We start from the raw sequence: 21,119 nt of genomic DNA, 5'->3' as shown, positions 1-21,119 counted from the left end.
GCGCACGACATGCTAATCATTATAGTTTATATATAAATACACCCTTTGCTAATATATGACATTAATTGGTTGTTATATTATATAACCACATAACACTTAGCTCAATTCTCAACACAAACTTAACTCTACACAATATAATAATGATACATAAATTTAAGAGTACAACTCAAAGGTTAGCGCGCTAATAATCCTACATACAACAAATCATGACATTCGCCAATTAAGCTAGTAACCGAATTATTTATAAACATATTATACAGTGAATATTGATAGTTTGAAATAATTAAAGAAAATAGAGCGATTACATTGGAATAAATCATTTGTGTTAATTCATACATTACATATTATAGTTACATTTATATTTGTTTTTATTTCAACAGATGTGTGTAGATCACACAGTGAGTAATTTATACATATACATATATATGCACATACACACACATATGAACATAAACATAATTTTTTTTTTTTTCATTTAATAAAACACACGCTGTACCAAAAATAATTGTTTACAGAAAAAAATATTTACATGGATTTAGTATAAGACCCTGTACACATACATTCAAGCGCTATTGTGATCACTATGCTCACTGGAACTGTTATTGTCTGAATTATATACCTCCAAAGCCTTTATATGTATCCAGGGTCTCATCCTGTCTGCCGCTATTACAGTCTTATAGGGCTTGCCCGTTCTATTGAAGCCTGGGACATCGGCTATCGTATATCTATCGTTTCCTAGAACCTCTAGTACTTTATAGGGACCTATGAACTTTGACAAAAGCTTTGTGCTCATCCCATCATTGGCAAAATTGTTTCGCAATATCTTTACCAGGTCACCGACTTTATACTTTACAGCAGAAATTCTGTTTTTATCATGTCTTAGTTTCAATTTTTCTTGCTCATTCTGTATGTTAGAGCTAATATCTTGTCTAAGTTCTTGTAAATTAGAAGTCATAGATTCATCTATAACATTAAGTTTATTTGCCAAATGATCCCGCATTTTGAGTCCAAACAAAGCTTCGGTCGCCGTTTTTTGTGTTGAGGCATTCACAGTGTTGTTAATGCCCCACTGGATTTTCCCCAGGCACTTGTCCCAGTCGCGCTCGTGGCCAAAAGAATTTTGTGCCGCTAGTGAATTAAGAATAGTCTGGTTGAATCTTTCGGCTTGACCATTGGCTCTGGGACAAGCGACCGCATTCAATACATGCTTAATTCCTTGTTCCTCACAAAAGGTTTTAAAGGCTGTCGACGTGAAAGAAGTACCGCGGTCAGATATTATCCTTGCCGGAATACCGAAATCATAAAATATTTTCTCAAGGACTTTGATAGTGGTTTTGGTTTTAAGATCTTTTACTGGTCTAACGAACACGTATTTTGTGAAAGCGTCGACTACGGTCAAAATGTGAGTATTACCATCCTTACTGCGAACAAATGGCCCTAAATGATCCATATGGACAGTGTGAAAAGGTATATTAACCTTTTCAATTGGGTATAAATGTCCAGACTTTCGTTTTGCTGCAGTATCTTTATTGTATGCACACTCTAAGCAAGCCGCTACATATTTTTTTACAAATTTTCTCAATTTTGGGAACCAGAAATTGCTTTGTATCCTTTCTAGCGTTTTAGAATAGCCGTGATGTCCTACTTCGTCATGATTAGCCCGACATACTTGCCACCTTGCACTTCGTGGCACAACAAGGCGTAATTGGTCATCTATTTTTCTATAAATAACGTGGTTTTCAACAACGTAATTTTTGCGAATATCCCGGCACTCTAGGTCGTCTTCCGGTTTTAGAATTTGCGAAATACGCGAGATGTCGGGGTCTGCTCTTTGTAAACTTAGAAGCCAGTTGTCCTTCTCTATAGAATAAATGTTAACGGATAAATGTTCCTCTGAGTTCGAGGACAGAGTGGTATTTCGACTGAGAGCATCAACATGCTGCATTTGTACCCCCGGTCGATACTCTATACTAAAATCAAATTCGCTTATTTGCAGCCACCACCTCGCTATACGCGGAATTAAATCTCTTTTTGTTAGTGTCGTTCTAAGTGCAGCACAATCGGTGAAAATCTTAAAAGGTATGCCCAAAAGGTAAACCCTAAATTTTTTTAGAGAACATACGACGGCTAGGGTCTCTAACTCATAGGAGTGCAAATATCTCTCCTCTGGTGTTGTTTGGCGACTAAAATATGCTACTGGTTTTAAAACCCGCGATTCTTTCTGCCATTGCATCAATATGCCCCCTACGCCAACAGAACTGGCGTCGGTATGCAATTCGGTCTCCAATCTTGGGTCATAAAGGGCCAAAACAGGACGACTAGCAAGACTTTCCTTCAAAAGGGAGAATGCCTGGTTCTCGATCTCAGACCACTGCCATTTTGCCTCTTTCTTTAATAGAGAAGTCAACGGTCGAGCGATTTCCCCATAACCTTTTATAAACTTGCGAAAATAACCAGTTAAGCCAAGAAATTGACGAACTTCGTGTGTATTGCGAGGTGTGGGAAATCCCTTGACCGCTGTTATCTTAGCCTCACCGGGTTGCATGCCTTGTGAGGAAATGTCATATCCCAAGTAGCTAACTGTGGCATCGAAAAAACGGCACTTAGAGAGCTTCAAAGTTAATCCGAACTCTCTAAAAATTTTAAGGACCTCCTCTAGTCGCCAAAACATCTCGTCCACTCCCTTTGATGGTATCAGCACGTCATCCAAATAGGCTAACGCATATTCAAATCGCTTATTACCGAGAATTTTGTTGATCATCCTCTGGAAGACGGCTGGCGCGTTAGCGAGTCCGAAGGGCATTCTTAAAAACTCATAATGCCCATCAGGCGTGACAAAGGCGGTGAGATGTCGGCTACTTGGAGCCATTGGGATCTGATAATATCCTGATGCGAGATCGAGGGTGGTAAAGAAGGTATTCCCACTAAGATTAGATAACTGATCATCAATGAGAGGAAGAGGAAACCTATCTTTGACTGTTTTATTGTTCAATGCCCTAAAATCTACACATAGTCTTTGCTCACCGGTTTTTTTCTTTACCATTAAAATTGGACTAGCATAATCAGACTTTGACTCTTGGACGATATTGTTTTGTACAAGTTCATTAACTGTTTCTCTGACCTTTTCACGTTCGGAATGAGATAGGCGGTAGGGTTGGTAAACAATCGGTTTGTTATCCACGAGATCAATTTTCATTTCCACGTCAACAGCACAGCCTATCTCACCCAAGTTGGTAGCGAAACAGTCCCGGTATTTCTGAAGTAACGAATAAAGCGCATTTGCTTGACTATTGTCAAGACCTGGTCCAATCTTAATGTCGGCTTTATTGAGGGGTTCTATCGTAGAGAAATTCTCTACAATCCTGTTAATCTGGTAAGCAGGCCGTTCAACAAAGGGATTTGCTCTAGATATCAAGGCGTCCTTTTCAAAAGTTAAAGTACTATCGGACAGATTGGAAATAATGACCCCACCTTTGCCGCAACAAATACGGTAAGCGCCCGGCAACAACCGGTATTCCTTCCGTGGTTCGACTGAGTTATAGCCCCCAATAAAAATATCTCCGGTTAAATCATGATCTATTTGCACAGGGACAACGCCGGTTTTCGAAATGTTAGTGGTATCGGTAACGTAAAGTTTTAATGTATCCTCATCGTTATCAAATGGAATTTTATTAGGACTTAGATAGAACGTCAGATTGTCACTATTCTTTAAGACTGTAACGAATGGCTGTTCTGTAAAGTTTTGTCCAATAATCACAGATACCTGCATGTGCGCGTCATCAACCACTAATACTTCGATAATCGATTCAATGTCATCAACCCTCACAGAAACGAAGGTTTTGTACAAAGGTATTACAGAAGACTGACCAAACCCTCTTACAATTGGAATATTGTCATAATTTTGTGCAAGTTTCAAAAACTTTGCATCGCTTTTACGCAAAAGAGTACATTCACTCCCGAAGTCTATGTAGGCTTTGAGAGAATGGTCATTGATTGTGATAGTTTTGAAGAACTTACTATTAGGGTCATTAGTTGTGTCAATTTTTAAAGTGTTTTTTTCAAAATTATCTACGTTATTGTTTGAATTACGATTTGTGGATGTTAAGGAGTCAAGCCTGCATCGGTCGCTGTCATGTCCTACCCGATTACAACGTTTGCATATTGTTAGCGGCTTAGTGCATTTAAAATAAGGATGACCTTTAACGCGACAATTGTAGCAAATTACAGAATTTAAATTTGAGTTGCTGGCACCCGTATTGGTGTTTGCAGAGTTGTTGGGCTTTTGAAATGTGCGTTCACGCGGTCTATTATTGTAACTCATAGCCTGTTGTGGTTTTTGGGAAGAAAGGTAAGTAAGCAAATCTTCTGGTTCCGTACTATCGAGAGCCTGTGCCCCATTCCTAACAGATCGGTCGCTTATGCCGTACACAATACAATCAACAGCCTTCTTACCAGTAATTTCACACATACTTAACAAACCCAATTTGTCATAAAAATATTCCCGCAAGCTCTCATCATTACGTGATGTGCGATTTAACATTTCTTCCAAGAGACGTCCGTAATTTTCGTCGCTGGGGAATGCCTTGCGTAATTTCAGTTGCCACTCGTCCCAAGTAAATTTGACCGTCTGCAAAGACTCAAACCATTTCTTAGCCAGACCAATTAGCTTTTGTAAAGAGTAGTGTATTGTCTGCTTATCCTCCCAACCGTATATAGAGGCACATTCGTTTACTTTTCGCAGCCAGCAATCAATAGTTTGGGTCCTGCAGGACGGGTCAAATTCAGGAATAACATTATTAAAATTATTGTTACTACCAAAATTATTCTTTGTTGACTCTCCCTTCCATTTGGACAGAAGTTTCAGCACGTCCCTAGAGGTTAGCCTGCTTGATAGCTTACGCGTCCTTCGCGGTGAAGACTCATCAGCGGATGATGACGAAGAAGACGAGTTCCTTCGCCTTCTTCGTTTACTCGCCTTCTTCGGCCGCCGTCGCTTTGGAGGCGTAACCGGCGGCGTGTCCGCTTCATGATCAGATGACATTGCCAGTAAATGCTAAAACGTATAAATATTATCTGAGACGTAATCTGTTTACCATACTATGTGCAAAAACAACAATAATTTCAGCTCAGCTACATATGTACATAGTCCATCTCCTAACATTATCCGATGAACAAACATAGTTCACCCCCTAACATTATCCGATGAACAAACATAGTTCACCCCCTAACATTATCCGATGAACAAACATAGTTCACCCCCTAACATTATCCGATGAACAAACATAGTTCACCCCCTAACATTATCCGATGAACAAACATAGTTCACCCCCTAACTTTATCCGATGAACAAACATAGTTCACCCCCTAACATTATCCGATGAACAAACATAGTTCACCCCCTAACATTATCCGATGAACAAACATAGTTCACCCCCTAACTTTATCCGATGAACAAACATAGTTCACCCCCTAACATTATCCGATGAACAAACATAGTTCACCCCCTAACTTTATCCGATGAACAAACATAGTTCACCCCCTAACATTATCCGATGAACAAACATAGTTCACCCCCTAACTTTATCCGATGAACAAACATAGTTCACCCCCTAACATTATCCGATTCTATAATACTTTAAGACTAAAGAATAAGAGAATAGAGATCAATAAGATAATTTATTAGTAGATGGACACAGAAAAAGAAAATCAGCATTGCGATTTATTAACCAAGTAAATATGTAGTCAGAATGGTAGATTATTTATAAGAATAAAAAAAAATATATCATCATATTTTTATTATATATATTCTATGTTAAATATTTTAATAAGCCGGTCAACAGCTTAATTCAAAAAGAAATAAGCTATATCAAGATTATTTGTCTGCTGACAGTATTAAAAATTCATTAATTAATTAATAGTGTATAATTTACCGCTGTGGGCGTTAAAACAACATCCTCACAGACAAAATGTCTCGATAATATTTGCTTAAACATACCTTTTTATCCGGTCCGTGTCACTTCTGAAGTGTAATAAAACTACTCACGTAACATTTAATTATTTCAGTATATTAATTTATCACTTGATACAATATTAAGTATCCGCTTAATATATTAAAATTAACTAGTCTTCACCACTATTCTCACAAGAATGTCCTTTTTCTTGTTTTTCGTTCCCAATCAATCCTCTTGTGTTCTTTTTCTCGTGCCAGGCGGTACCAGTCGCCACACCACGCCACGCCACCCGAGGAAGGCACGGGCTTGCACCAATATGTTGTCGATAACCGAATCAATAATAATACTTAAAAATGTTATTTAATTTAAAAACAACGTATTTTAAAATTAAAGCAGTACTAAATAATATTACTTCAATTAAAATTATTTAAAAATCATGACACTTATTTAACCATAATCTACACGGTATGAAAAATGTAATTCAAAATTAAACAGAACGATATATTTTTTAATAAAACTAATAATCTTTTAAATTATAATAATTTAAAACTATACTTGCATATTTTTACTATTGCAAATTACTATTTTATTGGTTTTACTTTTTAGAGCTGCTTTTAACGTTTGTGTTAATTAAATTATTTTGTATTCAAAACATATTATGACGAGTATAGTACGACCCAAATTAGTCATCATCATCATCAACAGCCTATTTTTGTCCACTGTTGGACATAGGCCTCTCCCAGTGCACGCCACTGTCGCGACTGATGGCGGTATAACCATCAACATAATAGGCGTAGCTAAATACCACAGGCCGGTGACGGGCAGCAGCGTCACCGGTGCGAGAAGCTACGCCCTACGATCGCCAACCCGCCTGCCCAGCGTGGCGATTATGGGCACAACCTCCACATACAGCACACACGCAAGCCACGGCCCCCAAATTAGTACCAAGATAATAAAATTATTGTGGGTTCAATTGATTGTAATTTTATTTACTTTCTTGGCACTATTGTAAAATAGTAAATTAATTTATTATCGAGCTGACAATATGATCAAACATCAGTCCTTCAAATTCCACTTTTTTATAACAGCTTATTCAATTTGTTGCGAGTTATAAACAAACAATTAGTATCTTATAATGCTTCAGTTATTTATCCTCAATATATTTATCCCTAATATATTTGAATTATGAATTTTAATACATTCACGCAAAATCACAGAAACACACATAGAAAATGAAACAGTCTGAGTGAGAGTGTGTGTGTGAAAGGGATACAAATATATTTCCAGAATTAAACAATCGCAATTGAATAATTTTTATAATATCACTTTCGCTACTTTTGCGATAAATTTAAATAGCGACGATAAAATTAATTTATATGATAACGCTATTTGAATATTCCTTTGGAAATAACGAATAAATTGCTGATAAGTTAGTAGTTTGTATACAATAATGGCAATATTAATAGCAGTTAATTTGCATAATTCAATTAAAAATGATTCATTTCCAACCCTTGAACTTGAACAGCAATGGACAAACGTTTCAACCACCCACGTAGGTTGACTTAATGCCACTAATGAAAGCAGTCATAACCAAGCTACAGGGAAAAACTAATTTAAACCTTAAAACCCGTTCATAAGGTTTGTTTTCAACTGACGTTTTATTGCGACTAAAGCTTTTTCGAAAATAAACGTGAGTCGTGACGTCATACTTTCCAGTACACCCACGCTCTGAAAGGTGAGCCACATTGGGTATAAAGATGATCTAACGAACGAAAGCGTAGAAATATTATGTAAATTTACTCCTATTGAATGGAATGTTGCAAACATTATTGATGTTTATCCTAAGCAAAGTTTCAATGATGTATAACGTCACCCTTGGGAATTCGGATAATGTAACAAACATATTTTATAAAAATATACCAACTAATAGCAACAAATATACTTAAACAAAACAAACTAGTAATATAAAACCAAATGAATCAGAGTAAAATAAACAAGAGTATTATTTGATGTCAGCTGTTTTGTTCTATACCTAATGCCCAAGATTTTGAAAGAGTGTCATTTATCGTTGTACTAAGCTGAGTCTCGTTTCGAGTCGCTGTTCAAAACCTAAAATACATAAAGTATTTATGGCGATACTTTAAAGTGTACATTTATTAGGTACTTTATTCGAGGTGAATAATAGGTGATTTCATGCCAAGATTTGGTATTTAAATACAAATGCATATAATGGAAATATCTCAGGAGACTAAACACAATAGCGTAGATTGTGCAAAATCGAAAACTATTCTATTCCCATTTAATATTTCACCGACTCGTTTTGTAAACCGGTAAAATGTCTGCACAAATGGCGTTGAAAGAAATATAACCTATGAAATGGAAACGCGTATTTTGGTTACTGTATAAGATTTAGGTGCACAAAGGAATGGTAAAGATTTGGAAAATTTGAATTCATGTACGGCCATGCACAATGCACGTGTTTGGTTTTTGCATAACATTTGAAAAGCGGCTTTTTATGTTAGACTTGTTTTTGCAGCCAGCATGTAAACCACTATAATCTATGCCAGTAAATCTTTACTAATATTATAAATGCGAAAGTTACTCTGTCCATCTATCTGTTGCTCTTTATAGCCAAAATATTAAATGAAATGTAATGGAATTTAGTATGAATCAAGTTTGAAGTCCAAGAAAGGTGATAGTGGTTTGGAAGTCCGAATCACGACAACTATTTATATCTATATCAATAGTTGTTAATGGAAAACTGTAGTAATGCTTAAATATTCATAAATATGTAATGTAGTTTAAAGTCATTCCATGCTCCGGTTTTAAAATAGTAATGGGGTCATTATTACAAGTAGTAGTTAATTCTCTTTAATTTACATTCAAAAGTAATGTGATTCAAAAAAATTCAGTGTAAGATCATTGAAATAAAATGAGCTATTATGGTTTGCGTAATATTTGAAAAACGGCTATTTGTGCTACACGAAAAATAAGCTTCGGAAATCATTACATAACGCAAACAGAAAGCTGGATAGCATTGAAATTTTTATTTGATATTTCGTAATTAGTTTGATTCACACATGTAAATAGAAATTTATTTAAATGAATTTAACATTGATAAGTTACTATTAGGTCACTAAAAACATTTTATAATCAAATTGATCATGACGTATTACATTATTTCGAAAGATTTTTAAGCTTCTACCTACCAATGAAGATATTTTCAAAACATTATTTTCATATGAATTTTCAATGACAATATTCGAAGCGAAAAAATTATTTACGTGGAGGACTTAAATAAGAACACAAAAAAAAAACAAAATTAAAAATAGCTACTATACAAATCCGAATCGCGTGGGATGGTGAGAATATTTGAAGGCACATTGAATCGCAATTCCGATTATGTAAGCCAAAAATGAATTAATCCCAACAGGAAGCTAAAGTTAGTTTGTTAAGAAGTCTTAACCAACTTCAATAATAATAGTTAATGAGATTTTCCCCTTAATTGTATCGACCTTGCCATATCTAAAATAAGCTTCAAAATCTTTTAGAGAAAAAGAACATTTGTCCAACAGTAAAAGTACATTAACAGTAACAGTCTGTAAATTTCCCACTGCTGGGCTAAGACCTCCTCTTTACTAGGGAGAGGGTTTGAAACATATTCCAGCACGCTCTTCCAATCTGGTGAAATACACATGTGGTATAATTTTGATAAAATTAAATACATGCAGGTTTCCTCACTATGATTTCCTTCACCGCCGAGTACGAGATGGATTATAAACTGTTGTGATGCTTAGCTGGGTTTGAACCCGAAATAATCGGTTAAGATGCACGCGTTCTAACCACTGGGCCGTCGCAGCTATTTTTGTCCAACGGTGGGTCATAAATAACATTAATAAGTTATTCGTTATAGTAATAAAAAATGATATGCAATTGAATATCCAAACATCGACTTAATATTCCCAATGGATTTATTTAGCTTGCGTGCATCGAATAAGTCAATACTATTCGTAAACATTGATACTGTTGATTTGCAAGCATATATTTGTTATTACGTGATTTTCATTCGATTTATTATCGAAACTCGTGTAAAATCGCTTATGTATCTTCGTTTTTAACTTCCACGTTGTATATTTTTTATATCGTATGTAAATCGTAGTTCTTATAAATACTTAAGAAGATTCAATTTTTTTGCTTCTTTCATTCGCGCGGCAGCGCTTAGCATTTGAATGTACAATTTAACATAATGTTTGAATGATGTAAAGAACGAAGAACACGAATGACATATATAGCGAAGTTTTATGTAAATATGTATAGCAAAGAAACATTGTGGGCGAATGTTGACGATTGTTGAATTTAATATATCAATCTGTTAAATTAAATTCAATAGACTATGACACATAGGTCTCGCTGATTGGTTAAATCTATGATGACGTCATACATTCGTAAACATTTCATTTATTTGGTCCTTGATAATATGTCAGTGAATCACAATAATTAACCTAAAATTTATATTTAAGTGTTTTGCGACCAAAGGATAAATTAATCGATATTTAGGGTTACTGTTATTATTAATACTTTTTTATAATATAGTTAACATTCATCTAGTATACTCTGAATCGATGGTTGCTTTACATTTGCTATATCTTAAAGGCAAATGTAAAATTAAAAGTGCTTTTATAAAATCAAATCAACCAAATGACAACTTGAATAATACATATTTCTACTTATAAATTTACTGAGGTTCTTCTAGGGTCTGGTTATTTCCCTTTTGAATCTAGCAGTTTTTAATTTAACAATAAATAATTGAGTGTAATGCTTCTATTACGTTTTTTTTATTTAACCTCGATTTTGTCTTTTGAATTATCTTCTAAAAGCTAAAAACGTTATCAATATCCTCTATATTGACTTATTATTCTTGTATTCTTTCAATTGATTGTTAATAGAATCAGACGAGTACTCATGTATATTTGTTATATCAATAAGAACTATTAATTACAAAAATATTAATACAACAAAATATTCTCATAATTAATTATTCATTTCTTAATGCCTCCTGAATCAGAATAGACGAGATCTCTTAACAATGCTCAAATTATTACAAAGGCAAACAGGCCTAAAAAGGAAAAAACAATGGACCATCGGATGAATTAATCAGGACAGTCACGAACCTCCTTAACGATCGCACGCAGTAGCAGAAAATATAAGTTTCTGAGAACTTCGTTAGCAAAAACTTCGGCAACTGCAATAAAGAAGTTCCCTAAATGATATCGAGACGAAATGTTTTATTCAAGTTTTAGGTACTCAGAAAACGAAGATATCGATTGATACGCCTAAGATTACTTAATTTAAAAGAAACATAAAATACAAACAACATTTTTACAGTATATCTTTGATGTGAAACATGTATCGTTGTCCCTTGGGGGTACGACAGATTCTCGTGCCCTGCCATCATGCCCCTCTACGCCAATATTATCAACTTCCTCGTATGTGCATGTGTGGCGTATACACTATGTATTTTATAAATAAAATTTAAGATTTGGTTGTGTAATTCCAATTCCAGTATTAGTCAAAGGTTGACAGTCAGAGAATTATCCATTTAAATAAATTTCTTAGTTTATGTACTTTTGTAATTGCGTCTCTGTTACTTGAATATATAAAAGCGCTATTATTATTATATTTATTTTATTAAAGAAATCTATATATCTCACTGTTTTTATTTATATACTCCATATATATTTATTGGTTTTCTTTCAATTTCTCTGTCACATGTGCCGAGCGTCCCTGACGGCCACATTATTTTATTCAATACTAGTGTCCGTGTTGCTTGATTTTATTTTGCTATTTTTAAGGGAAAATGAATTTGATTTTTTTTATTTAATTTGAATTCTTAGTTACGTGTATTATAATTATATTGATGGTCTATGTATCGAAGTTTTTATAAATCACGAGATTGGTGAAGAAAGGTATCATATGTATGAATCGGTAATTAACCATTAATAATGCACTTTGCACTCTCTCACATATTTGTAACATGCCGCTAAAACAAGCAACAATATTTATGCAATTGGAGCTCCAAATTATGATATATAAAGATTTTATTTGTAATAAATTAAACTTTTTTTTAATAATGAACATTATACTTGAAATAAAAATATTTCTTTATTGATCCATATAAGTTCTTCTTACTTGTTTTGTAGAATGTATACTCAAAGTGACTGTCTCGTTAGTCAAGCAGCTAGCTCACAATCCTGCAGGTCCCTCGAGATCTGATGCTTTATTAACTAGGCTTTCTACCTCAATAACATATTATTTTAATCTTTGTTTAAACATTTTCTTGAATAAGTACTAAGTCTATATGAAATCTTTAACCAAATAGTTAAAATCGTAATTTGAGGAAACTGATGTATCTTGTATAAAATAGTATGAATCTTAAATCTTAATTTTAAAAGAGGTATAACCTATTTTTTAATAATAATATTTCATCATATATAAAACGATTGGAAGAAGCAGGTCAAGTTTTCATGCCCAAATATTTAAATTAAAAAACAAAACATTCCTTTTCTAAAAACTCGTATACTATAAAAATGCAATCGAGCATCAGGAAATAAATTATTGAAAATATATTTTTGCTTTAAGTCGAGCGACATAGGATAGGATTTGTTGTCCGAAGCATTAAATTACCAAATTGAGTTAACATTTTGTTTGCAACACATATGGCAATATTTGCTGCAGCGATGCAATGCGGAAAACTTTCTACGAGTCAGAGTAAGTTACACAACTAACTAATCCATATTTGTGTGTTATGAATCTTTTTCATGATTATGGTAATATATATTTGACTCAAATATCCGTATTAGAGATGAGACCGCCTTATACGTCTTTCCTTTACAAAGGTTCTATTAATTGGAGTAAATAAAAGAGTATTTATATTTTGATTTAATTTGATTATTATAATCGAATCGCAAGAATAGACGACCTCCGTGGTCGACAGGTGTATACACCGGTTTTCATGGGTACGCCACTCCGAGGTCCTGGGTTCGATGCCCGGCTGAGTCGATGTTGATTATCATTAGTTTTTTTGGGTATGGGTGTTTGTGGTACCTTCGTTACTTCTGATTTTCCATAACACAAGTGATTTAGCTACTTACATTGGGATCAGAGTATGTATGTAATATTTGATGTTGTCTCATGTTTATTTATTTCTTTATTTATTTAAGAATTAGTATCCGTATTTCGGTATATGTATAGTGAGTGAAGAATTATGACAAAGATCTGTCTCGTGGGTTTTAAAAGGCTCTTGATCTGATCTGAGGGTTTGAGTTACATCTTTTGGTTAGAACTATACAAGTTATTATATATTTTTCACGCCAAACTTGATTTCAGTGCCTGAACTCTTTCTACGTCGGATTAACAATCCCATAAAATTATAAGGATATGGGATAATAAAGTGCATTTGTTTTTACTCACTCATTTGCGAAGTAATATCCTACCAAGTTATATAGTCTCCCTTTAGATCGGCCGGGATAACGAAATGTCATCCTTTTTGTATTAATTCTCATAGACAAAGCTTTAAAGAGTAACAACTGCCAATTGTAACTCTTAAATTCCTGCTGTACTTAAAATTTACGTACATCGGAAGTTCATACTGTGAGTGCTAGCATTGAAAAGTTTTAAAACTAAAACTAGTTACAAAATTTTCGCGACACGTTCCCCGAACTGGTCGTATGTCATGAATTTTTTGTTCAGAAAATTCGGTTTATTTTAGTCCGGATGCTATACTTTGTTATTCACATAGAATTCATCGTAAATTTTTCAAGTAAAACTTTTTTAAATGTGCATTCGAATGTTACAGCTAATTTAACTTAAATATGCTGTGCGTATAAAACATGTGACTGAAGTCGTAACTTAGTATAGAAATTAAATATTAAAACAAATAAAAACTCCTAATTTCACTTCATGATTTTGGTCGTACAATCTTGTATTATTATTCTAATTGTAGTGTTTATAATTTATCAAAAAACTTTATAAGTACTAACAATAGGAACTCAATTACATTGAAGATTTTAGTAAAAGTGGCAACATTAATTTCAGGTAGTTATATTAGTATTATTGTCAAAAACACACACAAGGATACATTACATACACATATAATTGTATTTAACCAATATGATTGTATTTTTTAAATATTGAAAAGAGTAATTTCTGAGTTTCTTGCCGGTTCCTCTCAGTAGAATCTACTTTCCGAACCGGTGGTAGCTTCACTTAATTGTTAAATAACGATTCAAAAGTGCTTGTAAAAGCCCGCTTGAATAAAGTTTATTTTGATTTTGATTTTTATAAAATAATAAGTAATCAAACTCTTAATACCACTTAATTCCTTCAAACATTCTCTTCAAGGCTACATTGAAACCTATTATTAATGGAACATTTTCAGTAAATCCGTAGAATAATTTAGATAACATCAGACTAAATGTAATTGTAGAAATTTTGAACGTACCGCAGATTCTGTTGTCACTTTCAAGACTTACTTAATTTATTGTTCCCGTTCGAAAACAACTGTCACAGCCTGAAACAGTTGAATCCCTTAAAAAAAACCTTAAACATTCACGCAGAAAAGTTGCGGAATGTCCTCAAAAGAAACGTCAGAGAATATGTACGTTTTGTTATTTATGCGACAATTCTGAATGTTAATATAAAATGTCGTGACAGTCAAAAACATTGTTGTTTTTATTAAAAGGAGGTTGTTGTGTCGGATTTGATTTATTTTTATATCAGACGTTATTTATTTAAATTAAAATTGTACCCACTTTACTGGATACTAGATGGTAAATGGTCAGTGGCCAATACGTTGCCAACCTTGATTACTAAGGTTTCACTCCTTTGTGCCTATTACACTGACTTATTCAGCCACGTACAGAACGTATGGTATCATAAAGCCCTACCATTCTTATAGCGTATTTTAGTGACATATAGATAGATATATCAATACATTAATATTCTACGAAGATGGTTAAAACTACAAATTTATTAATCTAAGTATTGATGAAATTGAATGCCTACCAGTAAGACATGGGTCCTCCTTGGCTGTGTCATCGACTGATCGAGACTTACCTGTAAAAAAAGTAATTAATATAAATAAATATCACGTTAGTTATTTTAAAATTTAAATTAAAACACAGTTATTAAATTTATTCTTCTAAAAATGCTTCTTTAGTTGTATTGTGACAGTGACAGTGTTTTGCGTTACTTGAATTTCCAAATGTATTCAATTTAAGTAGTGATATCAACAGTTGTCTAGAGTTTAAGAAAAACTGATAAAATTAGTGCAAAATTCCCTTAATCTATAAACAATATAATATTAATGTGAAATTTCTTCAAATTTAAATTACAAATAAGACAATCAAAAACATTGAACGTTGTTCAAAACATTCGAATAATAAATAAACACAATATAATTTATTATATTTAACAGATATCACACACGTACTTTTAAATACAGTCACAATTAGTATATAGCGTAGGCAATAGAAATCTGTTAGTTTCATTTATAACACGACAACAAATACCATTTAACCGTTCGGAATACGCAATTTAACAGTGGAAAGCCGATTGGCGGCAGTCGGTAACAACGACCGTTGCCAGCCGCATTCCATTTGTAATAATTTAGAACAAAGAGGACCGAAAGACCACACTGCCACTAATGCGAACGATTTAAGTTATGCAGTTGCATGGTTGGTTTTGTATATCGCTGTAATGTGTTATAGCGTTTTGGTATTTCAACGCTACGTTGATATCTATAAAATGCAACCGTCCTTACCCGCTAGTGTAGACCTATAGTTAAGCTCTGTCACGGATAGCGTGATAGCGATACAAAATATGCGATTTAAATATATTTGTATGTCATATTTGTATGTTCAAATATCAGATATCACGACTGAGATTTGTGAATGTGCAGAATTTGAATTTGCTTTTAGAACTGTGTTCTTTAAAAATATGCATATGATCTTGTTAGTTCTAATAATAGTCAATAGTTCGTACTGCGATATATTTTATTTTCCGACCACATATGTTTTAAACTTATGTTAGAAGTAATACAATACACTAAATTCTTGTGATTCGAAGCTACCTTCATACCTGTACATAGACTATTCTTATTATTTTATCAGTAAACACTTTATCATAAAAAAAATCGTAACCTTACCAACAAATATATATTTTCTGGCATATCGCACTTTTAAAACTTAACATGCAACATAAAAACAATAAAACCTTGATTTATAAATTAATCACAAAAAGAATAATACTACCTACTCCTACTAATGGCTTGTTTAGTTTGTAATGTAATGATTACTAAGCTTAACTTTCTGGAAAGAGGCCACGCTTATTTTGTTCGAAGTTCATGTTTCTTGAAAGTCCAAACTTTACACTCGAATTGGGGACCAAATAAATTTCCTGTTGTTATGAACGTAGTCAATATCTTACAGTAAAAGATTTTTTTTATTAATTATTTAATTGATAGACTATGTAAATAACAACCTGCAAATATGTGTGTCATGTTAATGTGTCAGAAATCCACCCAACATGTAAGTTTCCTTACGTACTTCTCTTATTTTTCTATATTTCCGAGCAAGACAAATTATAAATACAATATGGCACGTGAAAATTTGCCAAAAAATCAAACCGTCTTAGGTCTATTTCTTTATTAATATGCCCTAAAGTATGATACGTAACAAATGTATTGGCTTCATCTCCTAAATTAACGGAATTAATCGAGGTCTATATAACAGTTAATGATTTTATTAAATACAATATTAAATTGAAAGCCAGGAAAAGAAATAAACAGATAAATCGCACAAAGCAGTGAATTTATTTAGTCGTTACATTTCACTAGAATATCTCCGTGTTCTATGAAAATATTGTTGGCTTTCATTGTACCGGAAATAAGGAAGCTTTCAATCAAGGGTTATTTGAACAAGTCCCACAAATGAAATCATAATGAATGTAAATACGCAAAATTCATTATTGTTATTTAACATAATATGTTTTATAAGATTTTTGTCTTCTTTGTATATTACTTGCAGCGTTACTATTTTATTTTAGGCATTATGTTATTTTATTCTTTATGTATTCACATATGTTTTTCTTTCGTCTCCGTCTGAATTGAAAGTTCTATAAATTTATTCAGGATTATTACCTAGAATTCCTCAACGTTCAATTTCATTACAAAATATTTATTTAGTGGTTAAATCATTACGCTATAACAAACAGGTAGACTTACTTTCATTATTATTTTATTTGTGAGATACTATATCGAATTAGTGAGTTAGTTATGTTTAACATAATACAGTAAAACCCAACAGAGTGCTTTCAGTCACGTCACGTCACATTAGTTCTCAATGGAGAAAAGCAAAAGATGTGTAAAACAAAAATATACTCTATTCCGTTATAATCAAAATCGGATGAAAAAGCAATCAATAAAGGACGAAGAAGATACTACCGGCATCGAACCATCAGGCTGCCCAGAATATCTTGTCATTTAAAACCATTACTTGCTTTATATCCCGACTCTGAATTTGAGTCTGAAACCCAACACAAGCATCGAAAAGATAATTTTAATATTGTGTTATAATATATTATTATACAACCATCATTTCGTAAAATGAGCATCGCTAGAAATTTTATCGACGTATTGAATGTATATACACAAAAAAAATGTTACAAATTACTTATATATCCTAGAAGAAAACTATTCGGAAAGGCAATTTCGTGTACATTCATGAAAAATAACGACGTTAAACCATAAACATTCAATGCTGCCTAACATCGACCATCTTACCTTTATATCGTTCCTTATTCGTACGTGGGACATTTTGGTACATCTTTTTATATTTTGTATTTTGAGGTTAACTGAAACGCTTCTTCCTTATGTTTATTGTGTTTTAACTTTGTTAACGGTTAGAATTTTTATGAAGAAGTTTATGGTGTCGTTTGAAATAGATGCGTTGTTAAATAACCTTTATTACGCTTTGAATAAGGACCATAATTCAATGGAATTTTCGGCATTCTGAGCCCAAATATCTTCAAGATATAGTCGTTAAATGCCGTCGTATTGTTACCTTGTCTTGAAGAAGTTAAGTGTTCTTCAACTAACAAAGGTGTATAAAGATTGGAGTTATGTAAACATAAAATTTGTTAAAAGCGTCTTATTTTTACAGAAAGATCTTTGTTCTAGCCTTTTCCTGAGAGAAGAAACGCTTCTTCGTTTCAAACATTCAATTTAACCTCGATTTGACAGAAACTTTTAAATATATTATATTAAATAATAGAAATATAATTTAATTTATATATTAATGTAATAAATTTTAACTAAATATACTCATCACGAAAGGTAAAGGGATTTCACACGGGAAAGATAGGATATACCTCGATAGTCTTTTGTTATTACGAGAATAATACTTTCGACTACAATACTCTTATTCTATAGGTAGCTAATTTCTGATAGTGACGTTTACGTCACTTCGTAGACCTATGTTTTAAAATATGTGTACAACACTGTGATTCAGTGTCATATGATTTTTATTCTATTTTAAGATCAAGGTTTAAAGTCGAGCAGAATTTGGGGTTTAACTTATTCTAATATTTTTATATAACGGATCAATAACCTTAGAGAAAAAAAATACCTAACTCTTTCGTCACATTAGCACAAACTCGACTACATTAAACGTGAAACGTTAAAAATATCCAACCTTGGCCCAGATGGTGTGTTATTGAAGTTTAAAATGCTCTCGCTTGCTTGAGATTCGAGTGTGCTTATGGCGGAGGACGCTCGATGGACCGTTACGAGTTACGAAATCGATTTTATTTGTTTAAAAAAAAAATGCTGCTCATCTCGTTAACGATCTATTCGCTTCGTATTCGCTTAATGACTTTATCCTTGTCAATTTTGACAGAGTGTAAAATTTACCTAAACAGTAATTCTCAAATTTGTGTATTTTTTCAACAGACGTATTAGTATTAGTAAATGAAATACGACGTTTTATTGTTTTTTTTTTTTAAATATTGATTAACAGTGTATTCGATTCTAAATCCAAAGTTAAATCGAAAGAAAATTGTCCATTTTTGAAGGTATGGAATACTTAAATGAATCTCATTTGCTCGAAACTCAAGGGCACTTCGACCAAGGGACGCTCGGTAGATTGTTACGAGTTTATTTCAAACGTTTAAGCGACCGCTTTCATAATGTCAAGTGTGACATTTTTAGCCAATCGATTAGGAGTTAAATTTGATTCATTTCTTATGAAAGCTAATTTGCCTGATTTATTCAATTCTATATCGAATCTTTGGAACTTGAATTACGGATTTAATGTACGTTAAAATGTATTTGCAAATTTTATGTAAAATAATATATAAATATTTTTTATAACTAAATAAAATTAAACTCTTTATTATATTAAGAATATTTAAATTGCAATCGTTATACTTAAAGATTAATATTGTAACTTTTAAGACTTCAATTTTATGCTCTACGGTACTTAGCAGACGGCTAGACCGGCTAATGGGCCATATAATATTAATTGGTCAACATCGACCATTGACGCTGACATTACAATTATATCAATCGTTGCACATATATACATGTACATACGTAGGTGTATATAAATGTATTCTAGGTTGCTCATCCTTGCAAGATTACGTCAAGACAAAATATCTATACATAGCTATTCTTAATTTAAGATACTCTTTTTATTGATGAATACATTATACATTTTAGTGTGGCTTAAGTATGTACTTTATATGTTCTATAGGATCATTACAATCAAAAGAAAGAGTGATGCGTCATTCACTGTCATAGTAATACTGAGCAAAAATAAAACTTGTATAACTGACTTTACTCATATATTTTGACGTGACGACACGTAGATATTGTCGCTTTAAGAAATAATAAACATTCATGCATCCAATGCACAACCAACTTTGGGAAATAAGACTTTATATAATTACGTGCTTACATTGGCTTGTAGATGAGTGATCTACAAACCGGAACACAACAACACTAACTACTGTTTTTTGGCATTTTATATTGGCATTGGTATATCTCATGAGTAGAATATTTGAATGAAATGTAGAATTTGAGATGAATAATCTTGATTTAAAGATACTCTCTAATTCCTAAAGCACGCTTAACTAATGCAGGAGCTAGGAATACATCAAAGACTTTATACATACATACATCAAATACTTTACAATTTTTTCAACAATTTTGCTGTGGTCTCCTATAATTGAAAGAGCACACACGTTGTGTAACCTTTATATCGTTTTATTTTGAATGTGTAATTAGTGTGTATCCTTTTTTGGGGACTCATTAATAAATAAATACAATACAATACAGTTTTATAAATACTATTAGATCAGTTAAACCATCACGCCTTACAAAATATAATTCATGTAATCGCTTTCAAAACCGATACGAAATACAATTGATAACATCAAGCTCAAAGTTTTCATTTTAAATTACAGTTGTGATTTATTTAAATAATTTATTTCTAAAATATTACATTATTAATCTATTTATTAATTTTAATTTGATTTAGTATATAAAGACTTCATTTATTGTTATGCCTCCTTTCTATGAGACTCCTGTCTCAGGTACGATAATAAAATATACCTGATCTGATATATTCTTTGATTCATGCTCTTTTGTGAAGTTTTGTATCAGTTTTATTTTCAGTAAGTATAATAGTAAGACTCAAATATCATATTTCCTTTATCTTGTAACCGGATAACCTAACCGATTTCAGAAGGCGCGCACTAGAGCACGTTCCGGCGTCAGATTGAAATGACTGCAGATCTTTTAGCGGTTGCCACTCGTTACGATTTCACGAGCGATAAGATTCCCCTGTCCCAGTACATAACAATGACGTCAGATGTGCGGTCAAATGAACAATCAGCGTATTAAATTTGATGTTACGACTTTGTATGAGCTAGGTACCACTCATTGATTAGAAATTCTACCGCTTAACAGCAATACTTATTATTATTGTATTCCGGGTTGAAATATGAGTATACGAGTTTAACTACAGGTACTAAGGATATAATAGCTCTCAAGGCTGGTAGCGAATTAGTTATGTGGGGAATCGTTAATATTTCTTACAACAGTAATTACTT

At 32.8% G+C, this 21,119-nt stretch overlaps 1 protein-coding gene across 1 annotated transcript in view; it reads right to left on the bottom strand.

The window, feature by feature from the left end:
* LOC124534594 (acetylcholine receptor subunit alpha-like 1) overlaps positions 1–15,065 on the bottom strand; it is a 206,656-nt gene extending 191,591 nt beyond the window's left edge. The window contains exon 1 of the mRNA XM_047110518.1: positions 15,015–15,065. The gene's annotated coding sequence lies outside the window, so the exon portion shown is untranslated. The remainder of the gene's footprint in view (positions 1–15,014) is intronic.
* Between the last annotated feature and the right edge of the window lie 6,054 nt (positions 15,066–21,119).

The sequence above is a fragment of the Vanessa cardui genome, chromosome 13, assembly GCF_905220365.1.
Source record: "Vanessa cardui chromosome 13, ilVanCard2.1, whole genome shotgun sequence".
NCBI classification, from domain to species: domain Eukaryota; kingdom Metazoa; phylum Arthropoda; class Insecta; order Lepidoptera; family Nymphalidae; genus Vanessa; species Vanessa cardui.
The sequence above is the reverse complement of the archived record's forward strand: the minus strand, read 5'-3'. Positions and strand labels throughout refer to the sequence as shown.